Genomic DNA, 8,425 nt, shown 5'->3' with positions numbered 1-8,425 from the left:
GGCTCCTCTGTCCATGGGATTTCCCAGGAAAGAATACTGAAGTGAGTTGCCATGCCAAGTATTATTACCTCTTTTATTGATGAGCAATGAAGTCTCAGAGAGGGCCCAATAGCAAAGATACAGCACTGCTGCTGCTGCTAAGTCGCTTCAGTCGTGTCTGACTCTGTGCGACCCCATAGACGACAGCCCAGCAGGCTCCCCCGTCCCTGGGATTCTCCAGGCAAGAACACTGGAGTGGGTTGTCATTGCCTTCTCCAGTGCATGAAAGTGAAAAGTAAAAGTGAAATCGCTCAGTCGTGTTCGACTCTTAGCGACCCCATGGACTGCAGCCTACTAGGCTCCTCTGTCCATGGGATTTTCCAGGCAAGAGTACTGGAGTGGGTGGCCATTTCCTTCTCCAGGTAATCTGGAACTGGAACATTTTACAAATGCTTGTCTGGACAAAGCAAATTGAATGCGAGATAGTCTCTGCAGACCCTTAAAACTAGTCCTGTGTTTAATTCTAGGAGAACATTAAAAGCTGTATTGTGATTGTTTAATTGTCTTTGTATCAGATTGTAGTTCAAGTACTGTGATGGGTATTTGAAAATCTTGATGTGTGCTTTTTACCCTTAGTTAAGATAATGATTCAGATGGTAAAAGATTTCTTCAATAAATATTGCAAAATTTCAAAGATGGTAAAATGCTTTTCTGATAAAAATTAGTTTTCAGTCATTTTATTTTAAAAAATAAATAATTTTGATCATTTAAACGATGTTATAATTTAAAATCACTTTCAAGTTGGACTTTTAAATGAATACAGGTCACAGGAAAGGGCATAAAGGAGAAGAAAAATGACAATACTCACAGTGAGTGTTGGGCCAGTCCAGTTTCAGCTGCAGTACATGGGCCACTATCTGGTACACGATGAGAGGAAAGATCCAGACCCCAGAGTTCAGGACTTTATTCCTGACACCTAGCAGGTAATGCCTGAATTTTCTATTGTATTATTAAATCTGATCTCAGAAGCTACTCATGATTGTGGTTCCTCATATCATGTTTGGCATGAAGTTCTTAATATTGAATCATGTCATTTTAAACTGCCACAGGAAATGTCAAATGTGGACTTTTTCCCATTTAAAGAAAGTGAATTTTCCACATCATCCACTTTTTGTAAGTGGACCATCTTCTTGGAGGTGTTCTGGTGGATTCACATGTGTGTACTTGAAGTTCCGACTGTATCATACGGAGCAGCCTCCAAGGTTCCCCTGAGTCAGTAGGGCTCTTGTGTAAATACAGAAAAGTGCACAGAGATTCAGGGAGGTTAAACAGTATAGACAGTCATTTAGGTGTTTATAGCCCATATCTGGGACCACAGTAACTGCTTTTCCATAAATATGTGAAAGAATAATATTGATGGATATAAAATTAGGAATAGAAGGGTGCATTTCTGCATTGGTCCAACCTTATGAGTTAAACATGCTTACCTACAAGAGAGCCATTTCAGAGGTTCACTCTCACAGGCTGTCTCATCAGCATCTGACTTTATCCTCCTTGTGTTGGTGCTGGTGGTGCTGGTCACCCACAGGGTCTCTGCTGCTGCTCAGGGGCAGGGCCCAGGTCCTTCCTGCCTGAGGGCAGACCTGGGGCAGCCGAGGGCTTCCAGGAATCCTACACACACCACACTACTGATGCTGCCTTCGCTCTGAAATGCAGCCCAGAGTGGACTTGGATTCAGATAGTGAGCAGGGTGGGGCTTTGGAGGGCTGTTCTGTCTTCTGCCCATCACACGGGCTCTCGATCCTTTGACGAGTCATCATTTTGATGAATGAAAGCGTAGGCTGAGGGATGAGAATCTGTTTTACTGAAGGACCCACAGGCCCTCTAAAGTAGGGCAATTCTTCTCTTTACAAAGAAGATAAGTAGTAAAATGGCTAATTATTGATTTTTTTTTCTATTCAGCTACTTTTTCACCCTCACAAAAATACATATTCTTAGATCTTCATTTCTCTAAGCCAAAGTGCACTTAATGACAAGTCATCAGAAAGCAAATCTGCCCCAAAACAAGATAATTTGTTCTGACTCAGTCTCAGTTTTTCACACAAAGCCCACCTCTGTATGCTCAAAAGCACTGCGGTTCTCTCTTCTGGGAGAGGCAGTGAGCTCCTCACAAGTTCTCTTGGATCTCTTGGCGTGTTTTCAGCTCCCAACCACTGCTTTGCGGCTCAGCGTTACCCGGCCCAAGCTCGCTCTGCTTGCAGCAAGTCAATAAGTCGGGAGGCGAGTTGTTGGAACAAAGGATAAGAATTTTAATCAGAAAGCCAGCAGACCCAGAAGATGGCAGACTAGTGTCTCAGAAAACCATCTCCCTCAGTCCCAGTTCAGACTCCTTTTATACACAAGAGAGGCCCACAACCAATCACCAAGAAGCACCACTCAGGTGGCTGGTTGACAGTTGCTCTTAATGGTCGCTTGCTTGGGGGAGGGTCCCACTGTGGCACTGACCCCCGAGGGAGACAGGCTGCTAGAGCTCACGTCTGCCCTGCTGCCAATAGAAGGGAATTATGAGGGAGGTGTCTTCACGTATTGGTTTTGCTGTCATACTGCACCTGGTGCTGACGAGACAGTGCTCTGAATCTGCAGCAAGAGCTCCTGGACAAGAAGGAGTCTGTGGTCATCGTGGCCCCCAAGTCCTCAGGGAAGACTACGCCTCCTACTACTGCATGGAGAGGGTGCTGCATGAGGGCAATGAGGGGGTGGTTGTGTATGTGACCCCCACCAAGGTACGTCCTGGGGCTGGAGGTCATCCCAGGGTGACAAGGGGGTGGTCGTGTATGTGGCCTCCATCAAGGTACATCCCAGGGCTGGGAGTCGTCCCCGGGTGACAAGCGGGTGCTCGTGGACGTGGCCCCCATCAAGGTAACAATCAAGTGAATTTTCTCATTTACTCCTGCACCTCCTCTTTTGAAATAAGCCCAAGGTCATGTGGTAGATTAGCTCACTTTATTTTTTTTTTCCAGTTTATTTTTTCAGTTTTTATTGAGGTAAAATTGACATGTAACATGTTTGTTTCGGGTGTACACCGTAATGGTCAGTAATGGTGTATATTGTGACGTGATCACCGCAGTAATTCTAGTTACCATGAATCACCTCATACAGTTATACCTTTTTTCCCCTTGTGACGAGAACTTTGGACTACAGTCTTGGCAGCTTTCAGGTACACAATGTTGTTCAGGTACACAGTGTTGTTAACAATAGTCACTGTTACATCCCAGGACTGACTTACAACTGAAACTTTGTACCTTTTGACCCCTTCCCACATTTCCCCTGCCCCCACCACCATCCCCACCAACCAACAGTCTGTTCTGTTCCATGAGTGTTACTTTATCTTCTGTGTTTTCTCCTTCCAGTTTGAAAGCCTAAAGTAACACTTTCCTTGGAGGGTTGTGAGGAAGAGTCTGGACTTGCAGCCTTGTCGTTCAGCTTTTTGCTGTAACTGAGCGAGGCACTTCCATTTTGCTGGGCAGTGTGGAGTCACTAAGGACCCCACATCACCTCTGCCCTCCATGGGGCATATCCAGTCTGCTTTCGGGCGCCAGTTCCTGGCCTGTTCCTCACACCCAGTGGTTTTGCCATATTTGTTTTATGGCTAGAACCACCTAAAGTCAAACTTAACAACAAAGTATGATCTTTGGTATTTAGACGAAAGTTTGATTTCCAGGAAGTATAAGTTTGCATATCCTCATTTACAACCCCTTGTTTTTAATGTGATTATTAAGAAAGGCAGATTTAGTTGACATAACTTTGATTCTACAGATTAAAATGAGATCTCACTCCATTTTATTGATGTTTTTAGGAAAATGTAGCGTTGAGTGACTTAGGGTCAGACTCAGAACCAGATTGATCAACATGTTTAAATGAAATTAGCACTTTAGTTTTTATCGTAGCTTTTCCATTTTTCACACTTGTGAAAGCAGTAAGTGTTCATAGTAAGAAATGAATCAAAAATACATCAAGAAAAATTAAGCTTACTGGAAGTGGAATTGGTAATTCAACACAGTACATATTCCTTTTCTAAAAGTTTTAGAACCCAAAAGTTTAGAGGCCAAATGACTCTTCTAAAAGTTTAAATCTATTTTTATTCCCTCTGGGAGTGTATGGAAGTATATAGTCTCTTACTTTTTAACAACATTCCTATCATTAAAAAATTTTATTTCCATGCTGATAAAAAATTTCCATCTCATATTAAATCTGCATTTCTGTGATTACTGACTGAAAAGTCTTCCCATATGATTTCCGGGCAGAATATTTCTTTCTTCGTGAGCTACTTGTTCATGAAATCTGGCCATTTTCTTTTTCTTTTAATGAAGGGGAATTCCCTTTTTATTGATTGGCCAGAACTGCATTTAATAAGTATATTTCTTGTTTTCTCCAAATTATAACCAATGTACCTTTGTCATTTTGTCTTTTTACTATATTGTGCTTATATTAATGGTATTTTGTTAATATTTGTGTAGTCAGATTTATCAGTATTTCCATTTAGCTTTGCCATGTGTGTGCTCAAATATATGAAAATATGTGAAATTGTTCACTTTCTAGTATCTTTATGCTTATGTTTTCAAGTTTATATTTTAATCTAGGTGAAACTTTCTAGGGGCACAAAGTATGAAGTAGAGAGATGTGTGTGGGTTTGCACATACTCAGCTGGCCGCCACCTGCCTGGTCTGGGGTGAGGATCACCTGTACCCTCACAGATAGAGTTCTGGAGGCCGCCCCTAAATATGAGGACCACATGTCCACCCCACTGCCCACCTCGGCCATTCTCCTACATAGACTCATGGCTTCTCTCTAAGCCTTGATCGCCCAGGATCAGCTGTTTGTTTCTCGTGTGGCAACTCTTCCTGTCTTTCCCTCTGATGAAGCTGTTTTTCCCATTTTACTTTAGGTGGAGGCTATGACCAAGGTTTAGGCATAGTCACCCAGCTGGTAGACAGCCTGTGGGTCAGTGTATGAGGGCAGATGGGAGGAGAAGGAGGTGATGAACCCCCTGCCCCCGCCCCCAGCAGCACGTGTTTCCAGACAGTGCGTTGTTCTCTGAGGTTTTACCAGTGCTCTGTCACATGATTCAGTTCAGTCTCTCAGTCGTGTCCGACTCTTTGCGACCTCGTGGACTACAGCACGTCAGGCTTCCCTGTCCATCACCAACTCCTGGAGCTTGCTCAAACTCATGTCCATTCAGTCGGTGATATCCAACCATTGCATTCTCTGTTGTCCCCTTCTCCTCCTGTCTTCAATCTTTGCCAGCATCAGAGTCTTTTCCCATGAGTCAGTTCTTCCCATCAGATGGCCAAAGGATTGGAGTTTCAGCTTCAGCATCAGTCCTTCCAATGAATATTCAGGGTTGACTTCCTTTAAGATTGACTGGTTTGATCTCCTTGCAGTCCAAGGGAGTCTCAAGAGTCTTCTCCAACACCACAGTTCAAAAGCAACAATTCTTCAAATCTGCCACATGATAAGTGGATCTCTTTCCTTGACAATCAGGCCCTTGTCAATTAAGTGGCAGCAACCATTGGAAATCGTTTTAACAAAAATGTGCCAAATGGGGAAAGTCTGTGTGGTGTTTTCACCTGGGACTATTGCCACGATGCCCTGAACTCTCAGGTAGGATACATGCTAACTAATGCATTGGTTGCCAGCGTACACGGTAGCACTCAAGAATCTCTCTCAGTAGAAGTGCGGTACCTCCCCAGCGTCTTGTACAAGTAATATTCTTGAGTTTACAAAGAGCATCATCTGGTTTATAAGTGGATTGAAAATGATCTGAAAAACCCCATGTTATAAAAAGTAAAAGCTCCGATTTCCATTCAGAATAACTGTTTCTTGATCTTTCTTGATGAGAAGGATGCTCGTCATGGTTTCAAATGTTAAATTTATGGATGGACTTAACAGTTTTCCTTTTTACTGAACTCACAGAAAATGGTTAAAGCTAAACAAATATCCTGTCCCAACTTCCATCATTGTTAATTTCTTTTTTTAGATTTTTTTTTTTTGATGTGGACCATTTTAAAGTCTTTATTGAATTTGTTACAATATTGCTTCTGTTTTATGTTTTGGTTTTTTGGCTGTGAGGCTTGTGGGATCTTAGCTCCCCCACCAGGGATCGAACTCACATCCCCTGCATTGGAAGGTGAAGTCTCAACCACTAGACCACCAGAGAAGTTACCCCATCATTGTTAATTTTTAATAAATGTTTTTCAACCTAAACTGAACCTCGGGGTCAGATTTTGAAGAAGTAAACTTGTTACAAATGACTCCTTCTATTGTTAGTAGCTTGATTGCTCATAAATAAGAATTTAAACTTCAAATCTGATATTTTACCATTTAGACCTACAAAAATTGCAGTTTCACAGTATTCAGAAAAATACATTGCAGCTGTAGTGAAATGTTCTCTGAAGCAATATCGTATTCTAGCTATTAGCAGCTCCATTCAGGAGTTTTAACTCTCTCTTTTATATTCTTAGAAGCACATCTGTATGTGGCAAGCGCTCAAAGTGTTCTTGTTTGTGGGTGCTCATCACAGTGCCTGCCTGCTTTGAAATTCTGCTGCTGGCTCTGTACCACCAGGTGTGGGTGAAAAGGATCAGATACGTCATATTGATGAGGTAGGCTTGAGGTTGTTTCTCTGGGCTGATTTCCTGGTTGCATCAGCGCTACACTGAAGATGTTTGCTGCTTCAGGGCTTCGTCGTCTGTGTGGAGTTTCTGTTGGGTGGCAGGGGACACCGGCTTCTCCCTGAACCACACCAGTCTGTCTTTAGGCTCCGTTTTCCTGATCTGGCTCAGGACCGGGTATCTGTGTCTGCGGGCCTCTGGATGGCAGAGGAGCTGTCTGTGGTGACCACGGTTTCAGGGGAGCCGAACTAACCACCAGGACATAGGTTTTCCTGGGCAGAGATTCCAAAATACAATCTTTGATCCCTAAAGCAAAGAATTGGGCCTCTAACAAGGATGTCAGTTACATAAGTTATCTTTTCACTTGTGGTCCCAGCAGGAAACCAATGACATACTCAGAACAATTCAAGAAGAGCATTTTCCAAAGGTGTGTGTATAGTCGGGAGGGGGCACTGTGGGATTAGTGCAGTAATGCCAGGCAAGGAGCCCACCCCTTGGCCTAAGGGGACAAGGCAAAGATGCGGTCCTTGAGGCCCACAGGGAGGTTCTATGCATGCTGGCCGCTTGGGGAGGGCAGCTGCCTTAGTGAGGGTGGCGGGGGCGGGGGGAGGCAGGCAGGGGGGCACAGCTGGCTCAGGGCAACCCTCCAGGAAGGGAGCTGGTGGCACTAAGACCTCATCCTCATTCCCTTCAGGTCTCTTGCCCAGGCTCTCATTCAGCCAAATCCGATGGACCCAGAGAACCCCGGAACCCTTTTGAAGTAGCCTCAGTGGCTCAGTTTCCCAGGGCAGAGAGAGCAGGATGGAAAATAGACATTTATAGGGCAAATGAAGGGTGCTGAGAACGTTTTAACAGCAGAGTGAGAGTATTTATTCAGAGAGGCGTACAGCATTATAGAAGAATTCTTCCGCTCTAAGGGGCTTTCGGCTTAAAGGGGAAATGATGATAAGCCTGTGTTTTGCTTAACTTTTCCTGTGTGAACTAGGAGCCACCAAGCAGGCTGTATTTTTGATTTGTTTGAAGCTGACTTCTTGTGTTTATTTCTGCTCAATCTGTATACGCTGCATCTTGAAGGCCTTGAATATTCACATTTGGAAAACATCCAACAGCTTTGTCTTTGCACTCCAGGACCTTGAACTGTACTCTTGTCTCCAAGCTCTGAAATGGAGTGACATGGGGGACCTCAGCTTCCCCAGCTTCTGTAAGGGTAAAGCTGGAGGTCTTTGGAGACTGATGGTTCTTCTGGCAGAGTCAGGGAAGAGTGCCATGTGCACAGACTGTAAGGCCACCATTCAGCTGTGTTATCTGACTGTGTGTGGTCAGTCCCTCAGTCATGTCTGACTCTTTGCAACCCCATGGACTACAGCACGCGTTCCCTGATTAGCAATAATCTTTTGATTTTCAGACTACCTGCCCCTTGTTGCAAGCTTCTACATTACCTGACTTCCCACCCTCCCCTCCCCTCCCTGTCTCCTCAGAGCAGTTCTCTCAGGGTCACTTGAGAGGCTGTCTCCCGGGCTTGATGCCCTAAAAATTCCCACCAAATGAAACATAACTCTCACCATGTTTAGTTTTTAACTAAAACCGTGTCCTGTGATGTGATTATTCACATCCTTATTTCCTTGCTCACCATAGGGAGTGGTGGCAGCTCCATGGCTGCCAGATAGCAGGTATTGCTGTTCCTGGGCATTCTCGGGGCTCAGAAATTCACATTTGGAGGACAAAATTAGAGGAAAACATATTTTATAAGTTGACACCACTTTTGAGAATCTTCC

At 44.0% G+C, this 8,425-nt stretch overlaps 1 pseudogene; it reads left to right on the top strand.

Annotated features, from left to right (window-relative positions):
• Positions 1–833: 833 nt before the first annotated feature.
• Positions 834–6,902, top strand: LOC145515842 (putative ATP-dependent RNA helicase DDX60; annotated as a pseudogene).
• The last annotated feature ends 1,523 nt before the right edge of the window (positions 6,903–8,425 follow it).

The sequence above is a fragment of the Giraffa tippelskirchi genome, chromosome 1, assembly GCF_054371585.1.
Source record: "Giraffa tippelskirchi isolate mGirTip1 chromosome 1, T2T-mGirTip1v1.2.pri, whole genome shotgun sequence".
Taxonomy (NCBI): domain Eukaryota; kingdom Metazoa; phylum Chordata; class Mammalia; order Artiodactyla; family Giraffidae; genus Giraffa; species Giraffa tippelskirchi.
The sequence above is the reverse complement of the archived record's forward strand: the minus strand, read 5'-3'. Positions and strand labels throughout refer to the sequence as shown.